Source organism: Suncus etruscus, chromosome 8, assembly GCF_024139225.1.
Source record: "Suncus etruscus isolate mSunEtr1 chromosome 8, mSunEtr1.pri.cur, whole genome shotgun sequence".
Lineage (NCBI taxonomy): Eukaryota > Metazoa > Chordata > Mammalia > Eulipotyphla > Soricidae > Suncus > Suncus etruscus.
In genome coordinates, this window is record NC_064855.1 from 81,870,595 (window position 1) to 81,891,399 (window position 20,805).

At 33.2% G+C, this 20,805-nt stretch overlaps 1 non-coding gene across 1 annotated transcript; it reads left to right on the forward strand.

The window, feature by feature from the left end:
- The first annotated feature begins 2,451 nt into the window (after positions 1-2,451).
- Positions 2,452-2,615, forward strand: LOC126017011 (U1 spliceosomal RNA). Its single transcript, XR_007498689.1, has one exon. It is a non-coding gene; the product is annotated as a U1 spliceosomal RNA (small nuclear RNA).
- The last annotated feature ends 18,190 nt before the right edge of the window (positions 2,616-20,805 follow it).

Here is a 20,805-nt window from a genome sequence, read left to right on the forward strand (position 1 = left end):
TTTTTACCCCATTCTATTGCTTTTCTTTCTTTCAAACATATGTATCATTTTTTAACAAAACTTAGCAGTCTTGCATATACTATTATTGTTATTGCCCTTATTTGAATTTTGGGGACATACCCCTTGGTATTCAGGGCTTAATCCTGATTCAGCTCTCAGAAAATGACTTCTTGAAAAACTATCGGACCACACGGGGGCGCTGTAGGTCAAAACTGCAGGAGTAGCATAAAAAGCATTTTTCCTCTCCAAGAACCTCTATGGTTCTTTGGAATATTTTATAATTAATATTTATGCATATAATTAAAATTTGCATAGAAAGTATCTAAACATTTTTAAATATTATCTGATAAGTTGAAATTTTTTTTTGTTTTTTTTTTTGGTTTTTGGGCCACACCCTGTGACGCTCAGGGGTTACTCCTGGCTATGGGCTCAGAAGTTGCTCCTGGCTTCTTGGGAGACCATATGGGACACCGGGGGATCGAACCGCGGTCCGTCCTAGGCTAGCGCAGGCAAGGCAGGCACCTTACCTCCAGCGCCACCTCCCGGCCCCAAGTTGAAATATTTTTGTATTAGAAATACCAGAGCAAATGCCACACAAAGATGGGCAACAAAGATTTTTTTTGTCATATAGTTGAAATATATCATCACAAATTTGTTTATTTTAAGAAGTACAGAGAGGGTTATAGAGAAAATAAAGTGCTTAGGACACTTTCCTTACACAAGGCTGACCTGATTTCAATCCTTGCCTCTCATATATGGTTTTCCCAAACACTGCTAGGATTGATCTCTGAACAGAATCAGGAGTAAGCCCTGAAAGATTTTGGTCCAAATTACTAACCCCAAGAAAAGAAAAAGGAGAACAAATAGAGTATGGATATAAGAATCAAGGTATAAGAAATAGAAACCAGAATAGGGGAATAATAATCTACAAGTATATGCACATATTAAATAAATAAAACAATTGGTTTGTGATGAATAATTGATGTCCGGAGTAAAAATCTTCGTGAAGTGAATGAAAATCTCTACTTAGGTCAGTCAATAAATATTTACATCTATGAGAGATGTCATGCTCAGAGTTACTCTGATAAGTTGGGTTTAACTGTTAAAACAGTAGATAGGAGTGGTATGCAGAAGAGCCCGAAGATATAAAAAGGATGCAACAACAATGTAAATATTTGATAAAATATTTTAGTTTCTCTCATTTACTGGTGAGCTCATTTATATGTTTTTTTTTGTATCAGAATGTCTAGAATTGTGACACAAACTTTAAGAAAAAAGACTCACTGAAAATGACAAAGTAATTAAGAGATATAAATACTATCTTCAGCTTTTATGGTTTGTAAGTGTGCGATTAAATCGTCTTTATTCAGAAGGAATTTTGAAAAAATTCTATTTTGCAATTTTGATTTTTAAGTTGTGGTGATACAGCATGGATACAGTTATTTAAAATTAATGCAGACTTTCATTGGAATATTAATTAACTACAGGTAGTTAAATTTTTCTGATAAAATTCAATAAGTGATAAATCTAACGTATCTTATTAGGTTATCTTCTATTATTCATACTTATATATTCTCCCATATTTTTTGATGTTTGGTTGTTTGGGTCACAATCAGCGACTCTCAGCAGTTACTCCTGGCTCTTCACTCAGAAATCGCTGTTGGCAGGCTCTGAGGACCATATGGGATGCCAGGATTCGAACCATAGAGCCCTCCTGGATCATCAGCGTGTAAGGCAAATGCCCTACCACTGTGCTATCTCTCTGGACCCCCACATAAACTTTTTGAAAGAAGAGTTTTGTCTATATCCATTAGCCTTTTAATAAATATAGCACCATGTTAGCAATTACTAGCTCAAAAATATTTACCTCCCTTCTTACCTTTTCTAGAACAATAAATAGCAGTCTTGGCAGACTTAGGTGGCAAAATTAAAGTGTATTTCCAAAATTATTTATTTTATCTATTACAATAACATTTATTTGACAATTGTCCTATTATTTCAAAATATAACAAGTATCTTGATATATCAAAATATTAATAAGTTATATACCTATCAGTATAGTTACCATCTCATATAACAATATTTTCTGAGGTTTTAAGTTATAATTACATTTATTATTATTTAAGATCTAATGATAAAATAAACATATTTCAAAAAAAACCAAGAGAAATACAATGTATATATAGAATGAAAATTATCATTTGTTAACATGAGGCCAGAGAGATAGTACGAGGAATAAAGTTCTTACATTGTTTTAAAGTAACTCTGCTTTTACCCTTGGGATTGAATATAGTACCCTGAGTTTTGACAGGAGTGACCCTGAGCAGAGTCAGGGGTAGGGCCAAAATACTATTTGTTATGATCCCAAACAAAACACTCTGAGATAAATCTTTATTTTTCCAAGAACCTTATATTTCTATATATTTCTCATTATTTCAAGTATTATCTTGAATACTTACCTGGCAGGGGAGATACCATGATCACGAAGGTGGTTTCCCCAGGGCGAGGCTCACCCATTGCACTCCGGGTGTGCTGACCCCTGCAATTTCCCCAAATGTGGGAAACTCGACTGCATAATTTGTGGTAGTGGGGGACTGCGTTCGCGCTCTCCCCTAAGAAAAAGAAACAAACAAACAAAAAAAAAAACAGAAGTATTATCTTGATTACCTTTTATTGCACTTATAATTTAATGTGTGTTTATTAAAGTGGACACGTACTAATGAGATATAAATTGACACTTTGTTTTGTTTAATTTTTTCCTGATTTTGAGCCACACTTAAAGGTGGTCAGGACTGTTTCCTAGCTCTGTCCTCAAGAATCACTCCTAGAGAGCTAAAAGACTATATGAATCAAACCTAGATTTACTACAACCAGGCAAGCACCCTAACCTGCCTTACTATCTCTCCAACCTCCTAAATTGACTTGTAGAGACCACAATGGATATTTGGAAATGAAAAAAGTTATATAATATATAAACAATTAGTAGTGGAGGAGGAAAATAGTAGTGGTATCCAGGCCTTATTAGATTAGCCACCGCTTGGAATTGTCATAAATTGAGAATTGCATGTCTAAAAATCAACTATCAGTAACTTTGTAAATCATCATTTTTGAATGAAAGAATTTACAACAATGAAATTATATTACATAGCTGGCAGGATTTTTTTGGACATTATTAAGATAGCTAAGGACTGATCAGTGGAATCAAATAGAGGGATTATAATGAAGGCCAGTATAATCACATACACCCTTCAAAACAGATGAGTAAATTAGAGAGATTCATGGAATAATTTTGAATAACCAACAACCTGATACTGGATGAATGATGGAGATATCACAAGACACGAAGGCAATTTTTAAAATCTAATAACAATACTGGGGTGATAGCATATTAATAAGGACATTAGATCTAATAAATTTAAAGAACACTGAAAAAGAATGGGAAGCAGAATCTCATCCAGAGTCACTAATAATATTCATTCTTCTCTTTCACTCAGTTTTCTAAGACTTAACAGTATAGATTGTAATAGTAAATGATATATAGTATATATATATATATGTAACTATATGTATATATATGTAACTATTGATATGTGGCCATATAAAAGAATAGTTAAGGTGACTGAGCTAAGGCACAGCAGTAGGGTATTTGCCTTTCACAGGGCTGACCCAGGACGAACCTCTGTTCAATCCCATGTGTCCTATATGGTCCCCCAAGCCAGGAGTGATTTCTGAGCACATAGCCAAAGGTAATCCCTGAGCATCAATAGGTGTGGCCCAAAAACCAAAAAAGAAAAAGAAAAGAATAGTAAAGATTACTGTTTTGAGCTGCTAAATACATAATTTCTTAGATTTATGCAAAACTTAAAATGAAATTATTATATCTATTATATTTATAGTACAATTGTACAAACTACAATTTCCAGAATTGTACAAACTAATAGAACAATGTGGGGGGAGGTCAAACCCCTTGTTGATGGTCTCCAAGTCAAAGAATGACTCCCAGAATGATAAATTGAATCCCATTCTTCTGTCCCCCCTTTTGAGGGAGACTTTGATAATAATATCCGGCGTGAATAATCAACGAATGCAAAAGATTAGGGGACCAAAGGTTCAGCAAAGAAAGTCTTTTGTCAGTTGCAGCCAGCTCCAAAAAGCAAACCAAACAAGCCGTCAGTTCTGGCAAAAGAGTTCCCTATGCCTTCCCAACAAGCTATTTATTTGTTTCCTTAATCACCCCCACCTGGAAGATCCAGGTGGGATGACAGGCAAAAACATTATTACAACAATCACACAACAGAACAATATTAAAAATAACTTTAGTATGTTAATTTAAATGCTTATTTAAAAATAAAGCACTACAGAAATTATTTAGTTTTATTTTAAAATTATGTAATTTCACTTTTTTTTTTCAGAAAGACCTAAACATTTATTCAATATTATAACCTGTTTTTTCAACTTTTTTAATATAATTTTTATTTTGATCATAGTGTCTTACATATTGTTGACAATAACATTTTAGGTACATATTTACATAAAATCAGGGGGGATTCCCATCACCAAATTGTCCTCCCTACACCTCCGTTTTTGTCCTACCTCCCACTTCCTCTTCCCTCACCCCCAGGGCGGCTAGAATATGTGGTCCCCTCTGTATCCAATCCACTACTTAGTAGTCTTGCACCTGTTTGGTCTTGATGCCTCCCTTATCTCCCCCTCTAACTGTAGGCAGGACTAGCTCGTTCAAGTTGCATGGTTTTGCCTGAAAAAGAGAAGATAAATAAACTGGGGTAAGAGTCTAATACTCCAAAAATGGATGGAATCCTTCTAGAGGTTCTCATCATCGATTTGGGAGATGAAGGAGAAAAAGAAGGTGAAACATTCCACCAGTACCAAAAAAAGTGTCAATTATCCAGTGAGGACTCCAGCTATATCGATAAGCACCACAAAAAACAGACGAAAAACAAAACAAAACAAACAAAAACAAAAAAACAAACCAAAAACATGCCATGGTCTTGAAATAAGAAACATGGCATAGCACATAACGAAAGAAGAGAAAAGAAGAGAAAAAAATAAGTATAATTGGGGACAACGATTTCAATAGTCACACCCAAACAGAGAAATCGACCAAAATAGATAGGTAAATAAAAATAATAATAACAATAATAAATGAAGGTAAAAAAAATATATATATATAATAACCAAGGTTTTGTGGTTTTTGTATTTTTGTTTTTTCCCCTCCTGCCCTGGCACAGTAAATATTGGGGTCATTCGAAAAGGAATTCACTTGGCCTAAGAAATATGGGGTTTCTCCGTCCTTGGAGAATACTGTCATGGGATCAGCTCTAGACTTTGCTCAGGATCATTTATTCTCCCGGTGGTGTTTTTTTGGTGTGTGGAAGACTTCTGCTCTGTCCAGGGTGATACAATCAGAGCTCTGTGTTTAGAGGTCTCAGTATCTGCACAGATTCTGAGGTGGGACTTATGATGAAGTCAGTCTTTGTGGTTCTAGAGGTTCTGTTACCTCAGTGTCGTTTTAATCCATCTTCTGTGGTTGGTGATCTTGATCTTTGCACTGAACCTAGGATGGCACCTAGGATAGCGTCTTTCTTTGTGCTTCCAGAAGCCCCATTCTGTTGCAGTTGTCTCTGTCAGACCTTTAGGACTGGGGATCATGATTATTGTGCAAGATGCCTGGGAACCCATTACAAGAAAAACCCAAAAGACAATGGGAAAAACTGTACTTACAACATAGGCATAGGACCTGTAATACACCACCTCGTTACCTGCTCTCCCCCAAATGTAAGGTAGTCTTTTGCACCACTTTGGCCCTTTAAAAACTTCGCTAACTCATTTTATTTCTTTTTTTTCCTTTTCTTAAATTTATTTATTTATTTTTTTAAATGTTGGTCCTACATATACATTTGCGAGCACGTACATTTTTATTTATTTCTTTTTTTATTTCTTTTTTATTTTTATTTTTATCATTTTTGGGTATGTGACCTGTGTCTGTTATCCCCTCTGTCCACCCCCAACTACACCGACAATATAATGTAGCACCACTTCCCCCTGCAAAGACACACTAAATAAAGGGGAAATCTTACATATAAAAAAAGAGCTCTTATCTACTAGAGATAGGAACTCATAGTTGTTTACAATACAGGGATATCTCCTACCTTGAAAATATGTCATGTGGAATCAACTTAGACCTCAGGTGATTAGATACCATTCATCCAGCCTTGAACTCTGGATCCCAGACATAGAATTGGCACAGCTCTTCACATCAGCTGCAGGAAACAAACTCCATCTGGGACAGCCTTAATACTGCGGGGTCAACAACAAGGGCCAGCTGTAACATGATATCCTGACAATGAGGAAAATGTGAACAACTTGACCTGAAAGCAGATTAGCATACCTTACCAGCTAAAGACAAGACAAAACCAGAAGACGCGGCACCCTTTGGTAGGTCCAAAAGCCAAGATCGTGACTTACAGATGACTGGCTACTAGAACCACGACCAGACAGTATACATCTTGGGACCAATATAAAAGCCCTAGTTTAGGGTTTGAACTATGACTTGCACAATAATCGTGTAATTTCACTTTTATTAAGCTTGTGTTTGTTTTGTTTTGGGGCCAATATCCTGCTCAGAACTCCCTATTCTATTCTCAAAAACTACTCCTCACAGATTCAGGGTACTATATAGGATGCTGGGGATTGGACAGGTTCAGCCGCCTGCAAGCCAATAGTGCTAGTATTGTGCTATTGCTTCAGCCCCATTAACCTCTTTCTTAAAATTGAGATTTAGATATAATGTGTGCTGTTGTAATAGATTTATATATTTGACTAAATGAACAAGGAGTTCCATATAAAATTGAATTTCTTCAAGAACATGCTTTCTAATTATAAAAATAATCAATTTATAAAACCTAAACCTATTTATATATCTATAGCATTTAATAAATATGCATACTTATATATAATGAGTATATGTTGTTGCTGAAGTAATATTAGTTCACAAGTATGCAAATATTTTTATATATTAGGATACAATATTATCATACCATAAACAGTGAACCTTTAATTCTGGTTTCCTTTAGGTCACTTCAATTTTGTGTTCTGAGTCTAAATCATCTGTTTTTGAAGGATATTATGTCCTTTCTTTATTCATTTGTAGATCATATATGAGCAAGGTAATTTTATATTTTCCTTTCTCTGATAGTTGGCAAAATCTAATTCTCTTCATGACAGTAGCTGTCAGAGCACCTGAAAAATGAAGTTTTAAGCTTTCAAATCTATGTAAGCAGTAGTATATTTGAACGCAATACTGAAAGATAGGGCATAATAATCGTTCACATAATCTGGTAAAGTGTAGTTTAGTAGGTAACCACAATATATTGAAGAGATTCAAAAAATCTTTATAAAGCAATATGTAACCACAACCAATATTAAAAAAATCCTGTTCTGAACCACTGTATCAGTTATAATTTAGTTTGTTGGCTACTTCATAATTTAAAAATAATATTTGTTTCTTTGAGCTTATCTTTCACTACCAGACAGTCAGACATGTTTCTTACTAACACTAGCTCTGCCTGTGCTTTTCCACAAACTACGGCCCGCCGGCCACATACTGCATTTGCTCCCGTTTTGTTTCCTCACTTCAAAATAAGATATATGCAGTGTGCATAGGAATTTGTTCATAGTTTTTGTTTTTACTGTAGTCTGGCCCTCCAACGGTCTGAGGAATAGTGAACTGCCCCCTCTGATAAAAAAGAACCACTAATAGGAGCTATTACTGGCATTTGCATAAAATGTATAGAAAATAATACAATTTTTACAAACTGTACATTGAATCAAGTTCATTATGAAGAATTTCACATAGTCAAAACTGTTTTGCAAGCAAAATATTTGGCAAGCAAAATAAAAAGTATTTGGCAAGCAAAATAATATATAAATTAGTATTTAAATATGTCTAATATAGTGACCTAATATTATAAGAAAATATATATACGTACCATCACTGTTGAAATTTTTCCATAGAAATTATTATTCTACTGACACAGGCATTACATTGGACAATTAAAAGTATATAAATTTTTTAGCATTTCTGAATCTGTTTAACACTTACCTGAAGTCTTATTTTTGACAAAATTTGGTTCAAGTAATAAAGTGATGTTATACAAGTCTCTTATATACTTAATATATATTACCCACCTCAATCAACAAATAATAGATATGTTTCCAAAAGTTCAACAATTTTTTCACTTTATTTTGTATTGAGGCATTGTGATTTACAAAGTGATTTAATGTTGAATTTCTGAAAAAATGATTTTTTTTGGTGTTTCGGCCACACCCAGATTACTCTCAGGGGTTAATCTTGGCTATGAGTTCAGAAATCTCTCCTGGCTTAGGGAACCATATAGGACGCCAGGGGATCAAACAGTGCTCTGTCCTAGGTTAGTGCATGCAAGGCAAATGCCCTACCACCTGTGCCACCACTCTGCCCCTGTAAAAATGATCTTCTGTCTAGTCACATTACTAGTATCAACTTCCCTCTGTAGTTTCTCTCCCACCTCTCTAGGCAATTTTTTTAATGTTGGATTGTTGTAAACTGAATCTTAACTAATGCATATCAGTTATATCTGACTACATATATATATTTACAAATGCATATATGTATGCATAGTTTTTAGTAGCAAAGATAAAGTTAATTTGATGATATAAATTTTTATGAATAACTTCAGAATGTCATACTATACAAGTTATATAAAGCATAAAGAAAAAAATTCTACTCTTCTTTCATTATTCTTTTATGAGCCTTATTGCAGTTTGCAAAGTGTTGTTATATCTTAGAAATGTTAGGAAAAGATATGCTATCTTAAAAATATTAGAAATTTTTACATATTAGCAATATTAATTTATAACATTTTACAGCATAGTAAATATCTCAGTTGGATTAATAAGTTCAAAGGGTTGGTATTAATTTATTTGGAATTGATCGACTATTGTTAAATTACCATATAAATATACCTAGCATTAAGGATATTAATATGATTATTCTTTGAAAAGAAAATTTAAAGCATTTCAATTAGAAATCTCCTAGATAACAAGCACTATAGTAAAATAAATACTAATTAACATGCTGATCTTGACTATTAATTGATGTACAATCAACTTGCTGGAGTTATTTTGTTAAACACCAATGAGTTGCTTAAATTCTTTTTAAGTTTAACATATTAATTGGGACAATAAAGCTCATTCAATGTTCTCCTTTTTTTTAGATAATTATATGGCAACTAAATTAACTGACTCTAAATGATTTCAGTTAATTGCAATATCATGCATTTAGTGTACAATAAATGTGAGATTTAATTTAAATCCTGAATAAATGCTAAGGTCTATGCAACTATAAACTAGTTAAGGATAGTTGTATAAAACATTACTCAGAAAATGACATCAACTCATTTCTGTGGACTTTATCATTTTAATATTTAAATTAGTGTTTTTAATATTTATGTGATTACAGTATATCAATCTTACTATTTATAATATTCCTGGCCTTTGAAATAAGAGTTATTTCATTTTTTTTGTGGGGGGGCACACCCGGTGATGCTCAGGGGTTACTCCTGGCTATGCCTCAGAAATTGCCCCTGGATTGGGATACCATATGGGATGCTGGGAGATCGAAATTCGGTCCTTCCTAGGTAACAGCAAGCAAGGCAGACACCTTAACACTTGTGCCACTGCTCCGGCACCTAGAGCTATTTTAAATAAAAATTTATACCATTTGGTTTTATATGTCAGTAACTCTTAAAAACTATTATCTTTACAGGGGTTACTTAAGAATTTTCCTAAGAGTCTTATTAACAGAAATTAATCAGAAGTAAATCTAACCAACATACCTGGAAGTGTTTACCAAGAACAGTAATGAACAATTTATGAGCCAGAAATAATCCCTGAGAATGACTGAATGTGGCTGCAAAACAAAACAGAACAAAAAACAACAATAAAAAATGATTACATTAAAGAAGGATGCAAATAAACATATTAAAATATTTTCTTTTAAATAAGCTTTTACAACCTACCTTAAATAAACAATATAAACAATATAATTTTTAATTATTCAAACATAACTTTATTCATATTAAAATATGACTAAAAACCATTTTGACAATGTGATTATACTTCCCATAAATTTATATACAAAAACAGTAAAAGTGCACAATAAAACTGCTTTATTGATATCTATCTAATGAATATATACTATCTACCAATACATTTCTAATTATAATCAAAGTAATATTGAGTTATCCAAAATCATTTATGGAAAAAATAAATACATATATATATACATATACAATTTAATTATTTCATAATGATTTAGGTCTATATTGACCTTTTGGTATTATGATACATATTCTACTATTATTCTATTTTATGTTGTTTCGAGCTTTATTTGTGTATGTGTGTGTGAAGCAAGAAAGATTTATTTAAACTCATTAAGATAGATGCTCAAGAGAGAGCACAGGTATCTTCAGAGTGAAAATAGGCAAGTAAGGAAACAAAGAAACATTCAAGAAAGGTACGTGTTTAAGGGAGAACAAGAGGTTGAAGAGTAAGCTAAATCGAGCATTATTTTATTTATTTATTTATTTATTTATTTATTTATTTATTTATTTATTTATTTATTTGGTCACACCAGGTGATGCTCAGGGGTTACTCCTGGTTCAGCGCTCAGAATTTGCTCCTGGCTTGGGGACTATATGAGACGTTGGGCAATAGAATCCAGGTCCGTCCTGGGTCAGTTGCATGCAAGGCAAAAGCTCTACCGCTGCACTATTGCTCCTACCCCTAAATGGAGCATTTTAATCGAATAAAATGACAGCTCATTTTTTCCCGTAAACTTGAAATGTTCTCTTTTGCATAGACTATTATTCCTGTAGATTTAAATATTCTATTCCATAATCATTTATTGGATGCTTTATATAATGCAAGCTTAGAAGAAGAATGCACAGAAATGTATATATTATTCAATATTTTGCATTTTGACACACACACACACACCCCAAACTATGTGATGGCCTCAAACTTAAATTACTACAGCTATGACTCCTGTAATCTAAGTGGAAAAATAAAAAAGCAATAGTCAGAAAGAGCATAAGAAACCCAAATTTTGACTATACAAAGTTCAAAAAAAATCACATTGAAGAATATTTTTCCCTTGGGTTTATGATGCGTCACATATGATGCTGATATCAGCAGACCCTAAAAAATGTTAAATAAGGGGCCAAAGCAATAGTGCAATGGTAGGACTTTGCTTTGTATGTGTCTGACCCAGGACAGACCAAGGATAGGTCACCTGATGTTCCATATGGTACCCCGAGCCAGGAGCAATTTCTGAGCGTATTGCCAGGAGTATCCTCTAAGTGTCACTGAATGAGGCCAAAAACAAAAACAAGAAAGAGTAAATACAACAAGAATAATATAGCAGTTTTGTGATTTTTAATCACTAAAATTCTTAATTTTACAGCAAAAATTGTTTTTACTTTTTATTATTTGATGTTTTGACTGCAAAAAGTTCATGTGGTCAAATGTTTCATGTAGATTTTGCATCATAATGACAGAATACTTATAAAACGTTAGTATATAAGTACTAACTCAATAATTTATTAATATTTATATATTATATTATTAAATTATAGCAATTTGGAGAAAATCTATTCATGCATGAAGGTAAAGCAATTTATTTCCATTTCCTTGAATAATCATTCTTATTTTCTTCAATTATGTGCCATACCTGAAACTCCTCAAAGCTTACTTCTGGCTATGTATTCAAGAATCACTCCTGCAGCAGCTTGAGGGAACATATGTGGTATCAAATCTTCAACATGAACGTCAGGTCACCTATCTTGCTGTATCATTTTTTTCAGACCCAGAATTGTCATATTAAACACTACTTTGTGTCAGTTAATTACATACACCATTTTTCTATGGAAGAACAACATTATCCTGATTGCAGTGATGGGAGAGAATAGTCCACTTGCACTGACAGGTATGCCCAAAAATGCCCGGCGCTATAGCATCCATCGAGACACAGACTTACACATGTCTGTGTATCTATGTGTCTGTCTGTCTGTCTGTCTATCTATCTCTCTATCTATCTCTCTATCAACTGTCTGTCTATCTGACTATCATCTATCTATCATATATTATCTAACTATCATGTACTATCTATCTTCTATCCATCTTATATCTACATACCTATCTTACTTCCTATCACTTCTCTTTTATTCAAATAAGATCATTTTTTCCAAGTAGACTTTTCCTCAATTTTTTGCTATTTTTTTCATAATATTTACTTTCCAAAGTTTATAAAGTCAGTTTTTCTTACTGAGACACACACACACACACACACACACACACACACACACACACACACACATTCCTGCAAATTGAAAAGGCAGTGCCCTGTCTAGTCCAGAAGGGGACTCTGCAGTTCTAGCCTCTTCTACTAAGGAAGTTTTATAATTGACTTTTAAAAAAGTTACTATTTATTATCTATTCCCAAGCAAATATGACTTATTTCTGAGTAAATTTGACCTTTAATTTTATTACCTCATCTTTATACTATGGGATATGTCTGTGGATTGTATATTTAAGTAATTTAATTTTTACTTTAATAGACAAATACCTTAACATAGAATATAATATATGACACATTAAAGTAAATATGAGTGAAAATAACTTTTCCAATTGCCTTTTGAATATAGCTTTGGTGAAAAAAGAGGTCATTCATCATATGCTTAACACTTGACAAAGAGCAGAAACAAAAATAGAAGTCATTAACTAAACCTGACTTTACTTGCCCAAGCACAAATTAATTAACATCATGTTATCTTTAATTGGATGCCTTAAATATGCATTTAGGTAAGAAAAATACACTTTAAAATAGAAATCCAATAATATTTTTTAGCTGTGATATTTGGATAAAACTATAGCAACAACATCCAAGGCAACTTCCCCCCTACTACATAGAACAATGTTATTTTAGACTGCAAGAGATTTTAAGATATTCTAAAAAATTACCTTCCGCATTAAAAATAAGAGATGAGACTGTGTTATATAAAACTTAATAATAATTCTAAATGTATATCCCTCCAAGCCTGTCACTATGGCACACTCTATCTTTTTCTCTTTTTTCTCTCTGTCTCTCTTTCTCTGTTTCTTTATCTCACTATCTTATTTCCTTCTCTCTCTGACTCCCTCTCTCTCCTCCTCTGCTCCCTTTAGGCACTATGATTTGGAATACTATTACTGAATGGGTATCATGCATAATACTTTACTTCCTTCCAGCACCAAATCCTCCAAAGTGACTTTTTCCAACTACTATTGTCATAACACTCAGTCTTCTGTCCTAATTGCACTCTCCATGTCCCTGTTGTAGCAAGCTTCCTTTAATGGACCAAAGCTCCCGAAAAATGTTTCAATATGCCGCTAAACGAAAATTGTCCGAATATTGCCATAAAACAAATTTTCTACCTCGATCCTGCACCAATCACTGCAAGGCTGCTCAGACCGCCTCTCTAACTCAGCCAATCCAAGCAGGTTTTTTATGCATGCAAATTAGACAATGTTCTGGACCGGAAGCTACACTGTAAAAAGCCTGCTCAGATTGGCCAGAGTCAGAGAGGGAGTCTATTACAGTATAACCTTTGAACCTTTGCTTGTTTTGATTGGCTCACTGTGGTTCATACAGTTGCAGCACAGGAATGTTCTGTCTGATACAGCGAATATAAGCCTAAACCTATGCTTTAACTGCAAAATTAGGGGAATCTATTATGCTGAGTGAAATAAGTCAGAGAGAGAGAAAAACGCAGAATGGTCTCACTCATCTCTGGGTTTTAAGAAAAATGAAAGACATTCTTGCAATAATAATTTTCAGACACAAAAGAGAAAAGAGCTGGAAGTTCCAGCTCACCTCAGGAAGCTCACCACAAAGAGTGATGAGTTTAGTTAGAGAAATAACTACATTTTGAACTGTCCTAATAATGAGAATGTATGAGGGAAATGGAGAGCCTGTTTAGAGTACAGGCAGGGGTCGGGTGGGGAGGAGGGAAACTTGGGACATTGGTGATGGGAATGTTGCACTGGTGATGGGGGTGTTCTTTACATGACTGAAACCCAAACCCAGTCATGTATGTAATCAAGGTGTTTAAATAAAAAAATAAAATTAGGGGGTCGTTTTATACACCCAGTCGTCTTATATGCAGGAAAATATGGTAATTTTAATTTGGTTTCTCTCCCCAAATTATCTCACTCAGCATGTCTACCCATGTTTTCCTGAATTTGTTTTCATTTATTCATGTTTTCATGAATTCCTTTTTCCTAATGGCAGTGCCCTGTCTAGTCCAGTAGGGGACTTTTCTACAAAGAAAGTTTTGCACAATATTCATGGTGTAGATGTAAAAGTTTCTTTAAAAACTCATCTATTCTAAAGTACTTGTGATGTTTCCTAATTCTAGATATCATGAATAGGGCTGCATTAAACAAGAGTGTAGATGCCATTTCTGCATTGCGTTTTTTGCTCCAATTGTATATTTTTAGGAGTGATATTATTGGGTCAAAATCGACAGTCTGGCAGATATGAGGAGAAAAAAAAAACTATCACTAACTTGTTACAATCTAATCTCGAATCTTGTTCGAACCACAGTAAAAAGGGAGGGTAGTAAGAGAAATGTAAGATAATTTATACTATAAATAAGTGATATGGGTAACTTGCTTATTACATTGCACTCCTAAAATATAAATAATTACATTGTTGTAAAACACTGTTGGATCAAATATATATTTCTTAAAAATTAAATATAGATTATAAATGCTAAAGGAGATTTACATTACCTTAATTTTTACTTTCATTAACTGAGGTCCATTTTATTTAAGATAATTAAAAGTAATAAAATTACAATGGAAAATACTATGATTTATTTCAAAAGTAGCTGTAATAGTGATGAAGAAATGCAGCTGAGAAAGAGATTACATAGTAAGTGATATTACAATCATAGAAATGAATCAATAAATAAAATATACACATCACCTGTTCTATAAGTAGAGGACAAGATTATCATAGAAATAAAATTAGAATGATAAATAATTTCATATTATAATTTCAGATATAATATTATTTTACTTGTACAGTTTGGAAAACATAAGCCAATGTGATAACTTTACTTTCCCTTTATTCTAGTCATTTTAAAATCTTACTCAATAAAATAAGATATCTAAATTAGTTACCTCAATTTGCTACAGCATATAAAACAAATTTCCAGTTTACTTTGAAAAACCTTATTAAAAGACTGTGTGAAAAATAAAAGTGTATTGGCACTACAGACAATGACCTGGATTGGACAAACTAGTTTGCCTGGAACCTAGAGTTGGTCTTATGTCAGGAAAATTCAGGGGTAGGGACTCCGTGTATTTAGGCCAATGCTTTTCCTTTCCATGTCCCTCATATTTTGGTGGGCCTATGCAAACAATAATTGCCACTCTAACACCGTTTTTACTGTGCTCCTTTGACTCTAATCCTTAAGAAAAGCAACCCACTTAAACTTTTGAGGTTAATTTAAGCTAATATGCATGTGCATGGACATGTAAAAAAGTACTTTGCCTTCAATGTTTAAGGAGTCACATAAGTTTTATGGCTTTAGATTGCTTTGTGTGCTACTAAGAAATATTATGTACTACAATCTGGGGACTTAAGGGACAAAGTAATTGTACATGGGTTCTGTTTTATTTTTCTTAATGTTCTTTGGCTGAAAGTTCAAAGTTAAGATATCAGCAATGGGACTACTGAGAATTCTGTTTATGGGTTATTTTCCTTCCACTGTAACTTTACCTTGTCCTCTTTCTTTGCATTTTTGTTCTCATAATTAAAAATTAATAATTAATAAAAATACATATATAGGTAAAATCACTCAATATTAATTTTCCCATTCAATGTCTCCTCATTATTTAAACATATTATTTGTTTATTTTCTTTACTTTTTTAAATTGGGGCCTCTCATCAAGTGCTGGGAAAAACCTGGACTACTCCCATTCTGAGAAATCTGTTAACAGAGAGTTCAGTGTAATGATTCAAGGACACAGTGATGTCTTTACCCTGGTATTCCTCAGACATTACAATGAAACATGGGTTTTATCTCCAGGAATTGTACATAATCAACACTGTCATATTAGAATAATGGACTATAATATAGTAGTAGGAAACAAAGAATACTTGGAGTATAACATAGTAATGAGAAACAATCATGGTCTTTGAATATACCTTCTCCCTGGACTTTGTGATTCTATCAGAAAGATACCCTCTGTGAACTCTCCTTTGTTTATTTCATCCAATGCTTTATATTTAGCTTAATCAAATTTTTATAAATAAATATCTAAAATATAATCAAATTTATGCACATCCATCATATTCTTCATTGGATTTTATTAAAGTACTCAGGTAATTATACTTATCTACCTTTTGTTTTTATTTAAATTAACATTCTTAGATTTTCTAGATATCAAATATTCTATATGTGTCAAAAACAGTATTTTTTGTCATAAGCTCTGGAACATAGTATATTCTCAAGTATATTTAAAAAGTATTTTTTTGGGTTACTCCTGGCTCATCGATCCTGGCAGACACAGGGAACATATGGGATGCCGGTATTCAAACCACCATCGTTCTGCATGAAAGGCAAAGGCCTTACCTCCATGCTATCTCGCCGGCCCTAAAAAGTATTTTAATTAATGAGTTATTTCCTTCTTGCAATCAGTCATTAAGATAATTGGATAAAATAACAGATATATGAAAGGTAATTTTTCTCTCTTTTTTTTTGTTTTTTTCAGCCACACCCATTTGATGCTTAGGGGTTACTCCTGGCTAAGCGCTCAGAAATTGCCCCTGGCTTGGGGGAACCATATGGGACACCGGGGGATCGAACCGCGGTCCTGATCCTTGGCTAGCGCTTGCAAGCAGACACCTTACCTCTGGCGCCACCTTGCTGGCCCCAATTTTTCTCTTTCAAGCAAATAAATCATAAGTTTATTTCTATGAACAAGAAACGGTTTCAATTAAACTATAAGATAAAATTACAAAATAAGTTTTGTGATTTAATTTCAGATGGAAAAAGTTTCACACCATCAATTATGACTTTGCATTAGTCCTCGACAAAAATGATAGATTATAAAGATTTTTTAAAGTAAATATCTCACTTCTGACTGCTCTGTACAAAATATTAAGAAGTAATTTTATTTTTAGTTATATAAGAAATCAATGTCTGGATAGTTTACTTTTCATCTCCAAGAGATTGACATAGTGTTCCAGATAACATCAAATTGAAAGTGACAATTTCAGTTCTTAAAATATTTGGTCATTGTAGATATTATATTATCAAAGTTTTCTTGAATGTGAAAGAGTGAGATTAGATTTTTAAAATAATAAAAATGAAAAATATAGTTTACAATAATCAGTTTACTAATGGTAATTTACGACGTTACTACTGTTATTTTATAATATGTTGTTTTAATCACTTGAGAATTTGAGGTAGGCAGTCACTAATGTGGTGTTCAGGAAACTTTTGAGTGATCTAGCCAAAGGAAGCAGTTGGTTAATGCTAGAGCTTGAGAATGCTGTTCTGCTCAGTCCCTGTGTAGTCAGGGAAAATCAGACTACCCTGGAATATTTTGGCATTTCTAGGACCACTTCTGGAGGAGCTCAGTGGCCTCCAGTGCTGTACCCAATTATAATTCAGTAGATTAAGTAATGGCAGGGACCCAGATGATGCTACCTCTACAGGGAAGTAAACAGATGCCACTATAAATATACTTCAGTGGTGTATGTAAGAGACAATCTGATCTGTATCTAGGTGATCTGATTTGTTGTTTTGTGTAACAGAGTAGATCAATTGGTTGTAACATTCGCATAATTGCCAGATAGAACCAATAAAACAGGGCTAGGATTTTATTAGTTATACAATTATAGGTCATGAACTGCTCATAATTGAGATTTTGCAAGATAAAAAAGCTAAGGAAAGAAGCTGTTGCTATTGCTGGAAAGAAGCTACAGCTGGAGAGCTGTTTACTGAAGAGTCTGAGAATGAAAGGGAACTGTGTAAAGAGCTGCTGCAGTCCCATTGATAAACAAAGTTTACCTTTGACCTCTTGCATTGAAGATAAACAGTGGTCAGTGTGGTATTTTTTATCCACTATCTCCAAGAAACCAGCAAACTAAAACTTACCTCAATAGTCACTTGTAATGTAGCACCAGGTTAAGGTTCTTGCTATGCATACTCCTTAACCCTAATCTCTGGATTACTCTGCTACCTTCTTTTGGGGGTGCATTTTAGTCATACATAGCAATGAACCAATATGTATACGATATAAAGTTGGATAACATCAAAAGATGTCTTCCTTATATCTCCTCAGCAGATAATACGTACAGATTGAATTCTAATTGTAATCAACATATTGCAGAAAAGTCTCAAATTTCCAGCTTTTCCTTTATTTATACCAAGCTGTGCATTTGGTCTCCCTTTAAGAACAAAATAAAATAAATGATACAAAGCAAATGAATATATTCCTAGGTTAAATAGTTCAGATTCAGAATGCAGTGTTTGTAAATGTGCACCCAAGAAATATCAAAATGTGAGGAAAGAATATAAGAGATGACACATAGCTGCCAGCTGCAAATGTACAACAGAAAAGCATTCAAGTAAGTCTGTTTAGGGTCTTTTAGCTGCAGAGAAAGTAGGCTTATATATAGAATAGGAAAATGTCAGGGCTTAATTATAGCTCCAAAAACTTCCAATAACTATGTAAAATTCCAGCTTCTGCTATTTATAGGCCTATTGGATATTGGTGTGCAAAATGTTTCTATTAACAATGACTCATTGTATTGACGAAATGGCCCACCTATGAGGTTAAGAAGGGCTGCCCAGGTATACTAAAGCCTAATCTGTTGTGTAATTGTTTTTTCTCCCTATGTGCTTGTTTGTTTTATTCTCTGAGATCAACTCTGCTGGACAGATGTTGAAGGTGTCCATCTATATGTATTACACACCTAGTTTCTTTAATTCAAGTTGAAGAATCAAGAAGAAATAATACGAACAAACAGTTGTCAAAAACTTAGACAATTTATAGAAGAGATGACTGTGATGTCTATAATATATTGTTGTCTCTATATCTATATTTACATGTATATTAATATTTCTGAATTACCTACCTTAGAGTACTCATCAAGCCTGAATTAATGAGGACCTATATTGTGATGGTAAATATAAGAAAATCTTAAGAACTTGTGGCCAGAGCAGTGGCACAAGTGGTAGGGTAGTCTGCCTTGCACGTGCTAACCTAGGACAGACCACAGTTCAGTCTCCCAACATCCCATATTATTACATTTTATATATTATATATTTCATATATAAATATGGTCCCCAAAGTCAGAAGCAATTTCTGGGTGTATAGCCAGGAGTAACCCCTGAGCATCAATGGGCGTAGCCCATAAACCAAAAACAAACCAAGAAAAAGATCTTAACAACTTTATCCATATTTAAGGACAGTATATAGAACATTAGAAATGTGAATGATGTCCTTATTTACAGTAAACAAAGATGAGCACATCTCTAATATTAAGGGTAGTCATTAAAAATATTTAGAAACAAAGTTCAAGGGGATTAGAAAAATATGCATCTATTTTTGTTTATGATCACTGATTAATATTCATTATGATGAAATTAGGTTTATATTAATATTATTTCATCTTAACTGAATGTCTGCTATAGAAACAATGTATATATTTCATTAAAAATGTGCACACATAATATCTGCTAAAATTTTATAAAGGAGATGTAGTTCAATAGCATATAGAATATTTCTAAAATAAAAATATTGTGTTAACAGCTAAAGTTTTATGCAGAATTGATAAAATATGAAAAGTTTTGAACAAATAAATTATCTCAGAAAAATAAGAATGCAGTTTAGATATTATCATAGTAGCTAAATACACACACAAACACACACACATATATATTTTAATTCACTACTACATCACATCCTCTTTGGTAGAAAGTGTTATATATTCACTAATAATTTCAGTATGTTCTGTTAATTTTTACTATATTCCTTTTTTAAAGAAAAAAATCTTTGCATCTTGTGAAAGGCCTCAGATATTTCATTCACAATCACATGTTCCAATATTCTGCCTATATTGTGTATGTTGGTGTACCTACTGGTAACAATAATATAAGGCAGCAATATAAACTAGAAAAATATGATAAAATATATTTCAATGTTTTCCATATCAAATATAGTATCAACTAATTTATGTAACTATGTATTAATTGAGTTTTCTTAGTATGATTGTGGAATTAATATTAATTTTGGAGAACAGAGATAAATCAACAATATCAGAAGCAGGGCTCTTGTGTCTGTAGGTCTGGGTTTCAGGTTCCGGTACCACAATAAAAAAAAAAAAAGAAAAAAGAAAATAAAGGAAGGAAGGAAGGAAGGAAGGAAGGAAGGAAGGAAGGAAGGAAGGAAGGAAGGAAGGAAGGAAGGAAGGAGAGAGAGAGAGAAATGAGCTATTATTGTAAAATCTTTAATTAAACTTAATTCATCATATATGGACAGTGATAATTAAATTGTGTATTAAAAATCTAGAAGTCTAGGTGCATATGTAATTAACAGAGAATAGTGATTGAAAGGAGTAGAAATTGGCTGGAATAGAATTATTGACATTATGATGCTGGGTATAGTCTGATTGCATTAACTGCT